We start from the raw sequence: 17642 nt of genomic DNA on the forward strand, positions 1-17642 counted from the left end.
TCTGCATGTATCTATCCCTTTCAATCAAATTGAGTGAGAAGAGTTTCGGCGGAGGTGGATTTAATTTTAGAGGAGAAAAGGATTAGAGTTTCCCTTGTTTCAGTCGATTTTTTTTTTTTTGAGCATTCTTGTTTCAGTCGATCGAAAGGGAGAACAGGGAGAAAGTAAAATGTCTAATTCATCATTTGTAAGGGAGAAAGAGAGACCAGGGACGATTGCCTAATTCAACATTTAATTCATTTTATTTAAATAGAGAATGTTTAAGGAAACAAATGTGGTTAAGAAAAACAAAGGCAATACTTAAAAGGTTAATTTTATGTGGACCACACCATTTATCTATCAAAAAGTGTGTTTCTTAATCTCCGTGCCGAAAACAATTGAGCCTATTGGGCTGGGACGGAGGGAGTATATTTTAAATTACCCCCAGCCCACTTAATCCCCAATCCCAGCCCACTGCCGGCCCGTTCCCATTTTAAAGTAACCCCCAGCCCACTTAATCCCCAATCCCAGCCGTAGCTGTAACCCCCCCTCCCCCTTCCTGCCGCCGCCGCCCCCACTCCAGCCGCCCCAGCCGCGACCTCGCCCCAGCCCCAGCCGCGACCTCGCCCAGTCTGCTCGACTCTCTCTCTCATTCTCGCCTCTTTCTCCCTCGAAGCTCTGCAGAGGAGATGCAATCTCGGCACAGATTGATGCCAGCGCCCTCAAATCCGTTTCGAATTTATCCGAGGTATATAAGCACACACATACATGTATAATCAATTGAATGTGGAACAAATGTTGAGAGGTGGTTTTGGAATGTAGAATGTTGGTGTGAAAGGAAACAAACCAGTGCAGCAACAACAACAGATGAGGGAGATGGAAAAAGGTAGTGAGGTGGCGATGGAGGTGGAGAGCTTGAAGAAAATGGTGACGGCGGCCCGGCAGCTCGACTCCGCCATGTTCGAGCTCATTTTGACTGGGTAATTTCGGGTACCCGAATACCCGACTCGGGTATTAGGGTACCCGATTTCAAATTCGGGGTCGGGTTCGGGTAGTGGGTTTAGGGTATTTTCGGGTTCGGGTACCCGATTTTTTCGGGTAGGGTACCCGAACCCGACCCGATTCCCAGCCCTAGTATTATTTTATGCTTTAAGATTATAAATAAATGCATTTGATCGATCAAAGCCAATGGCTATATGAACAAAGAAAAAACGGCTAATTTTATATCAAACTCTAACAGTTAATTTAATAATAACGGTAAAATTCTTAAAATTTTCTATATATACTTCACTTCATTTTTCATTCTTTACACATCTTCCCAACATTTCTATCTTCTTTTATTATTTTCTTCTTGTCCTTGTTTTCTCTACAAGTAAAATGGCGGATTTAAGTTCTCAAAATTCCGACTCCAGTAATTCAAGCTCCTAAAATTTCCAAAGTTCTTATTTTACAAATTCACAATATCATCACTAGAGGTGGACACGGTCCGGTTCCCGGTTCGAACCGAACTGGAACCGCCGGTTCCATGGTTTCGAATACGGGAACCGAAACCGAACCGAGTTTCAACCTTGACGGTTCCGGTTCCGAACCGTGAACCGGTGGTTCTAGTTGCGATTCCGAACCACCGGTTCCAGTTCGAACCGTGATTCAATTTTTTTTTAATTTTGTATGTATTCAAATAAAATGTGCTTTAATTAAATGAAATATGCTTTAATTAAATAAAATATACTTTAATAAAATAAAAGACACAACAAAATGTAAATTGCATAATTACTTTATTTGAATATTGAACTTATAAATTACAATTCTTACAAATACAATTTAAGTTACAAAGTTGCACATAACAACTCTTATTAATATAATTTACAAATTACAACTTTTGGATGCTAAAATAAAATTACAACTCTTAATTTACAACTTGTAATTTGGGGGAAAAAAAGAAATAAAGGAAATAGGGCTTGAGCTTAATTATAACATTTAAGTTATAATTAAGTTGCCTACGTATCCCGAAGGAATCAAAGTCCACGTAGTTCTCTTACCTTCGTCTGACCTTTGGTGACACTGCATAATCATGAAGTCTTCTACATGTCGAAGTCGAAGTCGAAGTCATCGTCAAAGTCTTTGCCTTCGGTTTGTTGAGATGACTCGCTCGCATCGGTGGTGTCGCCTTCGGTCATGGATATGGGTACTCTACGAACAAATCATCCCATTTATTTTCTTGCTCTCTTGCTTCGGCTAATGTATGATCTTTGAGTAATAGTTGGGCTTCAAGATTATGCGGTGCCATTTGGGATCTTCGTTCATCGAGCATGTATCCCGTTTCGCTAAAAGCTTGCTCGACCGCTACAGTTGATGCGGGGACGAAAAATATCTTTTTCGCCATGATTGCAAGGATGTGTTATTGGCCTTGCTTAATTGACCACCAATTCAACACGTTCACGTTATTAGGCCCTGCATTAAGCAATTCCCCTGCCTTTGGCTCCCTAAGGTATTCTTCTAATTCGAAAAATTGTGTTTGCCTCACTCTCAAGATAGGTTGATTCGTCGAGATCTCGAATAACAACCCCACGTTGACGACGAGAGGTGCGGGGTTTATTTCCAATGGTAGCAGTGTAGTCAACATGTATTTTTCCCTTGCCACCACTACGACCAGAGCCGGAACCGGAAGCAGCCATTTTTGTAGTGAGGATGATAAATGAAAGAATGAAGAAGAGTAGTAGTGAGAATGCAGAGAGAGTAATAAAGAGAGCATTTGTAGAGAGAAATAGAGTAATATGAAGAGAGTAATATAGAGAGAAAGAGAATGCAGAGAGTAACATAGAGAGAGTTTTTGTAGGGAGAATTGCAAAGAAAGAGTGAAGAGATTATAATTGGTGTGAGGAAAATGAATGAAATTAAGGGTGTATTTATAGGAAGATGTTGAGGTGAATTTGAGATGAATTTGAGGTGAATTTTGGTCAAATTTCACATTTGAATTTGAAATTCAAATTCACACCTGCATTGCAGACGCTCCCTTAGCCTCCCTACAATCAAAGCTTGATAAAAGTGGTCAAATAAATGCATTAAAGGACTGCCAAAGCCTGTAAATGTCATGCAAACGTCCAGGCATGCAAAACGAGGCATTTATCACACCAGACGGTTCAACGCACGATTCCACAATTCTGGACGGTTCCACGGTTCCGCACAGTTCACGGTTCCACAATTCCAATTTCGGTTCAGAATCGGGAACCGGCGGTTCTCAAAAGCAGAAGCGTAATCGAACCGCATGGAGCCAATTTTGGTTTTGATTCGGAACCGTCTCTCACGGTTTCGGTTCAAGAACCGTGCGGTTCGGTTCGATTCACGGTTTTGGTTCACGATTCTGGTTCAGATGGCCATGTCTAATCATCACATGTCTTACCCTCAACAAAAAAAATTTATTTGTCAAGATCATTGATGCGATGAGCAACTACTTACCTTTTTTTCACATTGAGGCAAGATGCAACTGGAAGGAATGGTCTATCATCGCTCCAAAAGTGCACCGCAACTATTCGACAATTGACATATGCGGCTCCCGGTGATTCACTTGATGAGTACATGCGGATGAGTGAGAGTACTGCATTGGAATGTCTACATGAATTTTGCAGGAGTATGATTGCCGTTTATGGTGATCGATATTTGAGGACTCCAAATGCAGCAGTACTGAACGCTTGCTACAAATGCATGAAGAAAGACATGGCTTCCGGGGAATGTTGGGAAGTTTCGATTGCATGCATTGGGAGTGGAGGCATGGTCGGATGTATAACAAATGATACTATTGGGTTTCATTCGTCAAGAGTTACCCAGCACCAGGAGATCCAGTCAGACGTAAATTCGCGCAGAGACAAGAGGCTGCAAGAAAAGACGTCGAACGAGCGTTTAGAGTGCTACAAGCTCGTTGGACAGTAGTTCGAAATCCCGCGCGATCTTATTTTAAGGAAAACCTTCTTAATATAATGCTCACATGTATTATTTTGCACAACATGATTATTGAGAATGAGGGTGAAGAAGCAGTCAACTGGTCTGACGAAGATGCAACTCCTCAGCAACCAATACCAATGTGTACTATTAATTGGGAAGCATTTGAAAATTATCTCCAAAATCACAAGGATTTAACAAATAAACAAGTCCATCTCCAACTTCAACATGATTTGACACAACATATTTGGGTACAATTCAATGCCACAGATGGCTACAATTAAGTAATATTAGTTTGAATTATTATGTTTATGTACTTTCAATTAATGTAATTTTAATTTTTGCAATGTAATTTTAATTTTATTAATGTAATTTTAATTATTATTTATAATTTTAAATTTATTAAATTAGATAATTAAAATATAGAATTTTAATTTAAAAATAAAATTAAAATATATAAATAATAATGCAAATAAAATTAATTGGATATATATATATATATATATATATATATATAGGGAGTGTGTATTATGGTGGGACCCTGGATAGAAAGTGGCACTACTTGTGGATTGAGTCGGACTCCATGTATGTGGTTCGGTTGTTGGAGACTCGATCTTCGGATGTTCCTTGGCGTTTCTATGCCTCTTGGAATAACTCTCTTCATCTTCTCCAGAAGTTCCATCTGATTGTTACTCATATCTTTAGAGAGGGAAATCAGCCTGCTGATATCATGGCTAACAATGATCGGGTGGAAGGATGGTGGCCGTCAACCATTGATGTGATTAGTCATGCGCGGTTACAAGAGACATGTCTACGCATAGTCATGTACGCACTATCAGGGGCTAGGGTTTTTTGGTGTCTGGCGAGGCAACTTGTGGTGTTGCTCGTTTCTGTTTGGGATGGTGGCTCGTGGGTGTGGCTGTTGGGAAGTTTGTTTGGGGCGTCGTTTCAACCTTTTTACAACCTTTGGGTGCGCTCAATGCTGGGGTTCAAACGGTCGGGTCCTATTGGCAGTTCGAAGGTAAGAGTGTTCTCTTATCGGTTTCGGGGCTCTGGAGTCAGCTTGCTTTGGTCGTTGAAGTGTTGTGCTCTGCTCCTTGCTGAGCGTCTTTTCTGGTTTCTTCGTTTCCTTCTCGAGGCTGCCAGAGCGTTGATCTTTCTCGAAAGTCTTCTCGGCAGCGCGGTTAGTAATGCTATCGGAAACGGCCTTCGTTTTGGGGAGGATGTCATTTCAGCGACGGCGTCTCACCGGCTGTTTGGCATCCCTTTCTTTGCTGCTCGTTGGCTGGAGAAAGACTTCGGCGACGACGTCTTACCAGCCGAGGTTCTTTCTATGATCGCTGCTACTTTTACTTTTGCTTTTCGGTTTTTGTTTCCCCGTTTTTGCGTTACTTTTCCTTCTTGTTCTCTCCTTGTGTTGGGAAGCCGGGTTTATCTAGGGGCAATGGTTCGGCCGGAGCTTCTGAGATTCTCCCATTTCCGCTTTCTACACACTTTTTTCTTCTTAGACGAGTACTCTTTTTCCTCTCTTTGAGATTTTAACGAGGCTCGGCCCTTAGTCTGCTTTTCTGTGCTTTCAAGGGTTTAGGTTCTTCTGCTTTTTTCTTTTTCTTTTTAATAAAATCTTATTTTAATAAATGCTGGGACCCTGAAAAAGTAAGAAATCGGTCTATTGTTGGAGGAGATGTAAGAGAAAAAAGTATGTGGATTTCTAAAGCTGATGTGGCAATGATGTGGGTTTATTGCAGTATGATTATTAGGTGATTACATTTTCTTTACGTTGTCATGTAATTCAAACAATATTATGTTATTATAACATATGTGATAATTACATAAAGATTTTCACTCGTAAGTCATAATTATACCATCACATTGTTATTGTATCATCGCATTACTACAACACACACGTGAATGAATTTGACAAGTATACTTATTACTATATATATAAATGACGTTTTTATTAAAGAGAAAACCTAAAAAAGAAACCCTTGAAAGCACAAAGAGCAGACAAAGGGCCGGGCCTCATTAAAACCTTGCTAAGGAAAACCCAAAGGGAAAAACCATAGCAAGGAAAAAGAGTACCCGTCTACGAAAAACAAGCGAAAAAACGCAAACAAAACAGGCAACGAAAGGTGAAACGACTTCAGGAGCTCCGGCCTAACCATTGCCCCTAAGAAGTTTCGGACCCTTCCGCCACCCCAAACAAGAACCGAAACAACCCCAAAACTATCAAACAAAGCGAAAATCGACGTCCAACTACGACGGGCTAAAAAACCCATCACCAACTCCACAATGACGGTCCAGTTGGTGACTAAGAAATTCAAGGCCGACAGGCAAAAACCAGAGCCACCCGGCGCCTTGCAACCAACAGAGAACGCACCCCACAACCCCAAGCCTGAGCTCACCCAAAGCTTGAAAAACAGTTGTGTGTCGCCCCAAACAACCCCACCCGAAATAACATCATCCATCCTCACCCACACCTCCGCAAACCTCCAGCCCGAACCTTCCGCCACCACCCTGCGATGAACGAGAGCAGTCCCCGCCTGCAGCTTCGTCAAGATACGCTCCTCCAGCCAGACCCGATCAGCCGCTACCACAATCACCGTCTCCTCCCTGAGTTCGCCCAGAAAATAGCTCCTCTCAACAGTAGCACTCTACCACCTGTGCAACCAAGACTCGAGCGAAGCAACAAGCCTTAGAAAATCAAGCAACTCGAACATGCGAGTGAGAACACATATCCAGACGTACTGCATTTTTAATATCATCAATTTCGTGAGGCCACCACCCTTCATTACGACCCGGATTTGCCATGATGTCCGCCACTTTATTGCCCTCACGAAAAATATGTGTGACATGGAGCTGAAACAAATTCATCAACTGCAAAGTATTTTCCCAAAGAGCCACAAAACGCCAAGGCACCTTATTCGATCTTTCTTGAAGAAGACTCACAACATAAGTCGAATCAGCTTCTATCCAGAGACTAAGCCAGCCTCTCGCATGGGCAATCCTAATAGCAGTGATCACCGCCATTAGCTCAGCCTCAAACGCATAGCTAGTGCCATGCTTATAGTGAAAACAGCCTCTAACCCAGCCTCAGTTATCTCTGAAAACACCTCCAACACCAATAGCCCCTGGCGCCCCCAGAGCCGACCCGTCGGTATTGACCTTCATCCAAGCAGCGGAGGGAGGCCACCAGCTCACCGAAATGAGCTTAGGAGGTGGCGCGGTTCGACCCTTCACACCTATCTCACGCAGAATCACATAATCCGACCACTCATTAGTCATATGACCCAAATGCTTGAAATTCTGCTCCATCTCGACGAAAGCAACTTTAGCCAAATGCAGAACATGTCTAGAAGAGAATTGCTTGTCATCAAAGATACAACTGTTACGCTGCGTCCAAACCACCCAAATAATCGTGATGATACCAGCCTTCCAGAACTTCTGCACCTGAGAACTAGACTTCCTATTCCACGCAGTCACCAGAAAACTTTTGATGTCCAGTTCATAAAGAGCTTGCGGGAAGTTAAACCAGGTTAAGAAATCCTCCCACACTTTTCAAACAGGGGCACAGTTCCAAAAGGTGTGATCCACGGTCTCCTCATTGCACCTACAAATCGGGCACCAATTAGGAGTAACAAGCCCATTTCTGATCAGACGGTCATAGGTAGGCATTCTATCATGAAGAAGGCGCCAGCAAACCAACGAGCGGCGAACAGGAATAAAAGGTTCCCAAATCCAAGAGCCCCAGGAAACCTTCAGAAACTTCTGCCCATGATGTGCAAAAGCTAAAGCTGACGTGACTTTTCCCTCCAGAGACGGCTTCCAGAATCTCGTATCCGAATCACCCATAGGAACAAGAAGAATATCGCACACAATTTGAGGGAAAGTGTTGACAAATTCTGGAGTAAAATGCCAAAGTCCATCAAAGAAGTAATCCGCAACAGTATGATCAAGATTATCTCTCAAGAAAAAAGGAACCCCACACTTGTCCACAATCCGATACCCGAGCCAATCGTCCATCCAGAAGAGAGTCTCCATTCCATTGCCAATATAGCTATAAGAATCAGCAACCAGCTCCCTGATCTGCCCCCTGAGCCCAAGCCAAACAGAAGACGCAGTCACGCTTTTAATCGAGCAATGTGGAGTCAAGTAACGTTGCTTCAAAATATCATAACCAAAACTGTTCCCCTCAATCACCTTCCAAGCCATTTTCATAAGGAAACACTTGTTCATCGTTTTGAACGATCTCACGCCAAGACCACCTTCCGACTTTATAGAACAGACACGGTCCGAACTAACCGAACACGCCGGCTTTTTACGGATATCCCCTTTCCAAAGGAAATTTCTGCAGCTCGAGTCAAGGCTTTTCAATAACTCATGAGGCCAACGATACACCAGCATAGAATGAGTAAGAGAGCTACTAATAACCGACTTGATTAAACACAATCTACCCGCCATAGACAGCTGAATACCTTTCCAGTGACCGAACTTGTTGATAATACGATCATGAATAGAGCGCAAATGAGACGCTTTCGGCTTACCTTGGAAAATCGGAACCCCCAGATACGTGAAAGGCAGGGAACCCGTAGCAAGGGGCAGATGGCGCGACACCTGCCTCTTAGTATTCACCATTACTTTGTCCGAGAAATATATGTGGGACTTCATTGGGCTGAAATTCTGCCCAGACATGTTACCATAGTACTCTAAGATTTTGTGAAGAGTCTTGGCATTCATCTTAGTAGCCTTGCAAAAAATTAAAATGTCATTCGCGTAAAACAAATGCGTCGGGAAAGAAACGCCCCTGTTAAACTGCATCGGAACAAGATGGCCAGATCTCTGACAGTTAATAAACAGCGCACTGAGAGCATCCTCAGCGATACCAAAAAGAATGGGCGACAGCGGATCACCTTGCCTGACTCCTCTAGAGCACCCAAAGTAGCCACAAAGTTCCCCGTTATACAGGATGGAGAGACGAGCCGACTTGAGAATGATCTCAATCCAAACAATGAAATGCTGATTATAACCACAAACCGTGAGCACATTGATTAAAAAATCCCAACGCAGCGTATCAAAAGCCTTGGTGATATCCACTTTACACGCCATATTCTGCCCGCCGCAAGAGCGATTTAAGCAATTTATCCCCTCAGAGCCAAGCATGATACAATCATGAATAGATCTCCCGCTAATGAAACCAAATTGATTACTAGAAATCGAGTGCTCCGCCACCGAATTTAGTCTCACCGCTAAGACTTTCGAAATAATTTTGAAGAGAAAATTCGAGAGAATAATGGGCCTTAGATCCGCCACAGTAGAAACCGACTCCTTCTTCGGGATGAGGATAAGAGTATTCGAGTTACACCCATTCGGGAGATAAGAACGAATGAAAAAGGTGGCTACAGCTTTCCATACATCCACCTTAATAATGTCCCAACAAGCATGGAAAAATCTGCCAGAGAAACCATCGGGACCGGGAGAGCTGTGAGAATCCAACTGAAACACCGCAGCCGTAATCTCCTCTTCATTCAGAATTCGAGACAACATCTCATTATCCTGATCCGTGATGATATGATCCAAGACCGCCTCGACATCAACAATAGAAGCCTGCGCTTGCCTATCTTCAGTAAAAAGGGACGAAAAATAACCCACAATATGTCTGCTAATTTCAGCTTGATCAACACAAGCCGCTCCATCAATCTGCAGCTGCGAAATAAAGTGAGGTTTCCTTTTAAACCTGAGCATGTTGTGAAAGAAAGTAGTATTACGATCTCCATCTTGTAACCACTTCACTCTGCTCTTCTGCTGCAACAACTTATTTTTACAAGAAAGGGACGTATTGATGTTGGCTTGTGCTCTCACCTCCTTATCGAACAAATCCTCGGTGTAACCCTCAGAAGCAATACGTTCCTGTATCTCCAGCAGCTCCTGTTGCCTTTCCATAAGGAGCTTGTCCACGTGCCCAAAAGTGTTCTTGTTCCATAGGCGTAAATCTTTTTTCAACCTCTTCAACTTAGCCATGACCGTGAAAATAGGGCAGGTGTTAATCAAATCACTCGCCCAAGACCGCTTAACCATCTCGAGGAAGTCCGGATGTAAAGTCCACATGTCCAGAAACCTGAAGAACCGTCGACTTGAAAGGGGAGCCGATTGACAAACTAAGATAATCGGCGAGTGGTCGGAGGTGACTCTAGGCAAAACCTGAGTAAAAATAGTATGCCACTCCTCAGCAAAACTCTCCGAAAAGAAAACTCTGTCAAGCGTCGACTCCACATGCGACGGCATGAACCTTCGTCCCCACCACGTATACTTCAAACCGACCGTAGGAGACTCAATGCACCCGAGAGTATCAATAAAAGCACAGAATTCCTCACAAGAAGCAGCATTGGGACGGCAAATGCTGCTCCTCTCATGCGCACCTTTCACAGCGTTAAAGTCCCCCAAAACCACATACTTAGTGGTAGCAAAAGTGAGAATATCAATCCATAGCTTGCGTCTATCCACATGAGTCGACGCCCCATGCACACAAGCAACCCTAAAATCACGTGTTTTCCACACACAATCCACGATAACAACCTGATCAGAGGCAAAAATCACTTCAGTACTAACGTCCGGTTGTGAAAAAATCCAAATGTTAGAACACATATTCAATCTCGAATTCTGAAAACAAGGGATGAGATTGAGCGACTTCCAGTATCTGTTGAAAGTTCTGTGAAACGCAACTTTAGGCTCAATAATACCCAAAATTAAAGGAGAGAAGGAGCGACAGTGCTCCTTTAAAATAAGTTTAGATTCGTCCGTGAGGCCGCGGACGTTCCAAACCATGAAATTCATAGCGAAAATCAGTTTCTCGTGGTTAGGGCATCATCCCTTTCCACTTCCTCCGCCCAGCTTCTAGCTCCAATTTTCGACATTATTTTCGCACTTGAAGATCCATCATTTGCAATAACAAAATCCCTCGGATTTCCTCCTGCTTCCCAAGCTTTGTACAATTGCTCTTTAATGCTTTCAACCGCTTCAGGATTGGGTTCGACCTCCTGAGCTTTCCGCAATCTGCCCTTAATGCTATCTGCTCCCGGTGACTGCTTCCTTATTTCTTTATTCGTTTGCCCCGGGGGTCTGCCTCTTTTCTTCACCGGTGGCACCTGTTCGGTCGCTTTGGCATCTGCTAAGTCCCGGTTAATTTGCGTGTCTCTTTCCTTACTCTTAAGAGCAACAACATTGCCCCCCGTCCTTACTGAGGCTATTCTCCGTTATCGTAGCCTGTTTTTGCTCATCTCTCCGCAAACGTTCCACCTGATTGCTCTCCTCCGCCACTTTCTGCCGGGGCGATTCCGGAGTTTCCATTTGTAAGTGCTCAATAGTATCCCCATCTGAATCCACCTCCTCAACCAACTCAGATTCTTTTCCTTTATTGAGCCCATCTCCTGCAACCCTTGTGTCTTGTTCCAGAATATCAGCACCCGAAAATTCCTCAATATTCACTTGAGCAAGCGCATTGAATCTGTTGCCAACAGCAGTTTCCTGATTAATGTTCTCCCTCGGCCTCCATGCTGGCTTTGGTTTGACACCCTCCAAGTTATTATTTTTCTGAACCTGACCTGCCGTTTCCGCAACTTTATTAATAATCACCTCCTCACCGTTATTACCTTCCTTATCTGTTGATTTATTGCCTCTCTCAGTACCTCTGTTAACCACCTTCTCCGATCTTTTCTTGCAAGTATCCAAAGCGTGACCCGTAATTTTACACCTAGTGCAAAAAGCAGGCAGCTTTTCGAAGCCAAATTCCACGTAAATAGAGCGATCATGACAATCCACGGAAGCCGATTCCGGTAAAGGATGCGCCAGATCAACCTCCACCAACACTCTCGCATAATGTCCTACTTCCCCATGAGCCGTAGCTCCATCCACCTTGATAGGCATACCCGCCGAACGAGCAATGCTTGATATAATCTCTTTTGTCCAATATTCAACAGGAAGATAATATATGCGCATCCACACTTGACAAAGGGACGATATCTCCTTGTAAGGGTCGAAGTTTCTCACCCATTCACGAAGCCTTAAGGAGCCAGACCTCAGATTCCAAACGGTAGAACGTTTGGCAATTATTTTGTCCTCAGCATTCGAGAATCTAACCGTGTAAAATCCTTTGCTCATGGGAATCAAGTGCCATTCTTCCTTTGGTTGCCATAACCTTTGAAGTTCTTGTTTTACTTCCGCCGCAAGCTGTGGTTTCTCACCTTTGTGAAGAAGCAAACGTCCGATGAGAGCGTGTTGGAATTGCTTCACCCTTTCCTTATACGTGGCCTCCAGAATTTTGATAGAGATCGTTCCGTTTTTGATTTCCGGCGTGATCATGGCACACCTGTGAACCAACACGTCAGGTTTCCTAACAACCGCCGGCCTGATAACATTGGCGTAGGAGTTCCTCGTCGTCTCTTTGTGGTTGCCCTGTGAACTCTCCACTTGCTTCGCATTAGCAATACTATTCTCTGGTATTGCCTCATGATTTCCGGACTCCTCTATGGTTATTTGCTCCATCCCTGCAGAAGAAGTTCCTCTAATCATATGATTAGGTTGGGTATCAGAAACCCTAGATTGTCCATGAACCCTAGAAGGGCTTCCTGGGTTCAAAGCCGCGGTGGTAATTGGCATGAAATTAGTGGACACCAACGGAAGGTTAAGTCTCGCTTTATCGTGTGTGGGTGGCGAAGTCACCGGAAGGGCGGCCGCCGTCAGGGATTTCTCCGTCGTGTTCATAGCGGCAGGAAGTCGCTAGGGTTTGTCATGCTCTCAGACGTCGTCAGTATACTTATTACTATAATATATATAACTAATATATAATTCAATAATAATTTAGATTTTATTTTTATTTTAAAGTGTGTCTTAAATCATTCATTTTTTTTTTTATCTTCTTAAATCATTCTTGTGTGTCCATTTATTTTTCAGATTTACATATTTTAAAGTAAAATGAATGAATATGAAAAAAAATTAAACTTATCGAAAAGAAAAAAGATTGATATTTTAGATATTTTGTATTTTTCAGTTCAAAGTTATGCATTTTTTGTATCAAGCTTTATGCATTTTTATGTGATATTATATGCATGTAAAATATGTCTATTTTTAATTTTTTTTTTATATCCGAAAAATATATTCCGCTTTTACCCCTCTGTAGATTTTGTCTTGGAATGTCTTGGAAGCTCCTTGCCATGTGTCACAATCTTGATGCGCCACATGTCCCAAATGTATTGTAAAGATTGGGTACTGCGGTACTACATTAAGACATGATACTATATGATCCTTTTCCTATATATATATATATATATATATATATTAATCTATACTACTAAAAATCAAAATAGGGATAACGGTTCATACATAACGGTTTTGCTAAAAAACCGTCATGTATGAGCGCACTTTTGAATATACATAACGGTTTTACGAGACTCTGTTATGTATGTACTGTTATCTAAATGTATTTATAACAGTATCAACATGTATTCAACAACGGTTGTTTCAGCGTTAAGAATACCGTTATGTATGAGCGTAATTTATAACGATAGTTGCAACTGTTATTTCCTATTGTTATCTATGAGCTTTTTTTTAAAATTTTAATTTTAATCTTTAAAAACTAAATTATTCTTCTAAAAAATAAATATAACCCTCCCAAATCCCAAACCTTTCTTTCTAAAATTAATTTCACCCAAATCGTAGAGAAATCACCAAATCACCTTCTTCCTTAGACTCAATTTCCACCAAATCACCAAATCTCTTCAATTTTCCTTACCCTCGTCACCGACCCAGCCTTCTCCACCAAATCTCTTCGATTTCCCTTACCCTCGTCGCCGCCCCAGCCTTCTTCGGCCGTCGTCGGCTCGCCCCGCCCCGTCTCCTTGGATTGACAGCCCGCCGCCCTCACCTAGCATTTCTCGGACGACTCCGCAGCAGCAGCAGTTTCCAACGCCCAAGTTCCCAACGAAAGGTAATGCTATTTTGGGTGTTTTGAGAAGTTCAATTTTTCTTTTCATCTTACTGAAGAATACTTGAATATTTTGTGAATTTGGGGGTTTAGGGTTCTTCTTCCCTACATGCAATCCTAAGGTTTAGGGTTCAACATTTCTTAGTGTGTGAATTTGTTAATTTTTGTTAATTTCTTAGGGTTCATGATGGACGAAAAGTTAATGAGATTAGTTGAGTCTTGTATACAATGTATGTGTGTTTTGAATTTAGTTTGATGAAATTGATTGAGTATATGAGTGTTTATATATACTGGAAGCATGCTAGTTTTGATTTAGAGTTTATGAATGACAATTGACTGGAATCCTGTGCTGTTTTACAGCAGATTAAAGCTTATGTTTCGATGAGTTTTCGTGGCTTGATGGCATTGAAATTTTAGTATGTGTATCTATGATATGTCTACTTTGTCTCTGCAAAATTTCATATCTATTGGATGATGTTTGCTATTTTTAAGATATTTGGGAAAAATGATGACAGAAACTGTCAACTGTTGGTAGGCTTCACCAAAACGTTTATATCTCTTAAACCATGAGGGATTTTGTATCACCGTTTTTTTTAAACGAAAATAGACTAAAATACCTTTCTAAAAAAATAAGTCTTATATTTTTATGACCTCTGAAACAGATCAGTTTATTCTTTCAAAAATGCTCTGTTTTGCTGTCATATTTTTTCAACAGTAAAAGTATCTGAGTTTCATAGTCTATTAGGCAGATCATATGAACGAATTTCCTTCTGAAAATTTTACCAAATCTTCTTGGATATCTTTGGTATAGGCTGATTAAGTTTGATGAATTTTTGTAAAGTTTTGCTTTGTTTTCAGATGGCCTAAACAATATTGGTAGAAACTGTCAATTTTTGACAGCCTACACTAAAGGAGTAATATCTCTAAAACCTTTAATCTTTTTGGTTAACTATCACTTTTGGAGTAAACTAAACTTCATGAAGTTTTTGAAATAAAATGGTATGAAATTTTATGTTAATTGAGTTTGTTGTTATGAATTTTTAAAGATGGCACAAAAACAGCACACTTTCTAGATAACAACTTGATCATATTATACACACTTTAACTAAGTATGGAAAATGTTGTCAAGACATGAAGGTGTTAGCTTTATTAATGTTGGAGGTTATGATCGTGCATATGTGTATGCATGATTTTCTAAGTCTCGAATTTTGTGGATGATACAATATGGTTGATTGTTTATGTGATTAAATGGTGTGAATTGTGAGAGTTATGATTAATGCACATATGTGTTTGTGTTTGACACTCAAACAAATGGTTTCGAGCTTAAATGATAGTGATGTGATAGAAAGTCTTGTGATTGATTGATATATTGAGTTAAAGTCTAGAAACGAGTCTCTCTTTTAGAATATTGTATACATGGTGAAGCTCGTTTTTTGGTTTATGAAAAGATGGAGAATGGATCTCTAGAACTCCACTTGCATGGTAATCTTTATTTTTTCCAAGTATGTTTTTCAATGTGAAGCATCAATTATGTTTATCCCCCGATTCACTTTACTGAATCGATTGCTTCAGGGGGCAATAATTGATTTGTGAGTTTATGCAGAGAACTTCATATGCAAATTGATTTGAAGTTGATTTTTTTGTCCCCTGCAGTGATTTCTTTGCACTGTAAGTACTCATATTTATTGTGTGTATCTACTGCATGATGCAGCTACCTACCGCGATGAGTTAAAGGAAATTGCTCCCTATACTCTTTTGAAGTGCTCGAGTGACGCTACAACCTTGGTATGACAAGCACATTATTTCATTATCAAGTTTCAAGAATTGATCAGTTTGATATGATTCTGTGCCACTGAAATGCTTTGATTCTTGAATTTGATAATGTGCACAACCTTACACTAGTCTAATGATAAATACAATGTCTCCTCTTTTTCTGTCTTGTGCTAATTGCTGCATAATCTGCAGAGAATTAGAGTCTAAGTAAGGAGTGTGTACATTGCAGGTAGAAGCCATCAAAAGGCCTTTACTTTTATGGATATAGGATCAGAATCACCAACCTATCCGATCGCCCGGTGCAACTTCTTAGACGTCATTGGATCATAACTGATGCCAATGGAAGAACTGAGACAGTCCAGTTAAGCTTCCAGTTTCCCACCTTCTACCCCTCAGTACTTCAATAGACTCGATTCTGTATCTGTTTTTGAGGTATTATGCTTCACTTTCTCTATTGAGCACGTCGACTGGCAGAATGGTGAGACGCGTCTATCAGAAATGTGTTATGGTCCAAAAATATGGGAATGTGAAGATAGAATGTCTTATTTTCCCATTGTATATTGTGATGTTTAGATATATATATTTGCTTCATTATTTGCAGGAAGGTGACTATGAGATGAAGCACATAGATAAAGTTGGAACTCGGACGTAGAATGTAGCTATTGCCCCCTTTGCTCTGTCCACATTTGGAGATGATATTAGTGTAGAGATTATCCAACTCATATGCAGCTTCTAGTTGTAGAGATTATGATGTTATTTAGATATATTTGACACTTTGATTATGGATGGATAAAGTTATTTGGATGATTAAATATTTATATATGTTTTGGTTGTGGAATATATTGTGTTTGAGGATATTGTATATTGTATAATTTGTATTTAAATTCTGCATTTAAAAATACATAACGGAAATAATCGTTATGTAAAATACAAAAAAACGTTATGTATAACAACAACAAAGTATAAGAGAGACATTTTATAACGAAAAAAATAAGTTTTATAACGATGAAAATCGTTATATATAGTTACAATACATAACGGAAAAAATAAGTTTTATAACGGTGAAAACCGTTATGTATAGTTACAATACATAACAAAAAAATACATTTTTTAACAGATTTTATTGTTATGTATTACATTCATGCAAAACGGTAATTAACCGTTATGTAAAATATACAAAATCGTTATGTATAGTTACAATACATAACGGAAAAAATACATTTTATAACAGATTTTACCGTTACGTATTACAATCATACACAACGGTATTTCATGTGTTATGTATCATTATAGTGCCGTTATATATACATAGTATAGATAACGGTATATTACCGTTATGTATGAGCGCCCTCATACATAACACCACTATATACAACGCTTGTTTTGGTACATAGATAACGGAAAATTACCGTTATGTATGAGCGTTTTTTTTAGTAGTATATATCATCAATTTTTCTTTATCTCTCTCATCTCCTCTTTAGCTTATCTTCTACGCATATGTATGTATCCATTTTATCTCATCGCCCACATATTGTTTATTTAGATTTAAATTTTCGAGTTCAAATTGATGCAAAATCCTTTTAGTAGTGTGTAAATTAGAGTTCCCATTGTTTTAATTTGGACATCGTTTTGGTATATGTTCAAACAAATATTTGTTGCTCAAGAAAGCCCATAATATTTGCAAGTCTTAGATAAATTACAATTTTATCATGGACAATCAGACCGCTACGAAATGGGCTTCACTCGATTTTGTCATTAGCACTTTGTTAGAAAGAAGAAATTTGCAACTAGGTAACCAATTCAATCATCTTCTTAGGGTTATATAAAACTTAATTCAAGGGACAAATATCGATGCTTGCTCCTCAAATCGATATAAAGCAATGCTGCATGCAACTAATCTGTTAGTAAAACTGTTTGTTCACAGTAAAAACACTTCTTAAAATATAAATATAAACGTTTTTTAATGTACGAATTTTAT

At 40.3% G+C, this 17642-nt stretch overlaps 1 long non-coding RNA gene across 3 annotated transcripts; it reads left to right on the plus strand.

Annotated features, from left to right (window-relative positions):
• The first annotated feature begins 13615 nt into the window (after positions 1-13615).
• Positions 13616-16502, plus strand: LOC131004908 (uncharacterized). 3 transcript variants are annotated; one of them, XR_009095148.1, is made up of 4 exons: positions 13616-13894; positions 15603-15676; positions 15894-16142; positions 16266-16502. It is a non-coding gene; the product is annotated as an uncharacterized LOC131004908 (long non-coding RNA). The 3 variants fall into 3 exon arrangements; XR_009095146.1 differs by having other exon boundaries at positions 15894-16025; XR_009095147.1 differs by having other exon boundaries at positions 15894-16502.
• Positions 16503-17642: the final 1140 nt, after the last annotated feature.

Source organism: Salvia miltiorrhiza, unplaced genomic scaffold (genome assembly GCF_028751815.1).
Source record: "Salvia miltiorrhiza cultivar Shanhuang (shh) unplaced genomic scaffold, IMPLAD_Smil_shh original_scaffold_468, whole genome shotgun sequence".
In the NCBI taxonomy this organism is placed as follows: Eukaryota; Viridiplantae; Streptophyta; class Magnoliopsida; order Lamiales; family Lamiaceae; genus Salvia; species Salvia miltiorrhiza.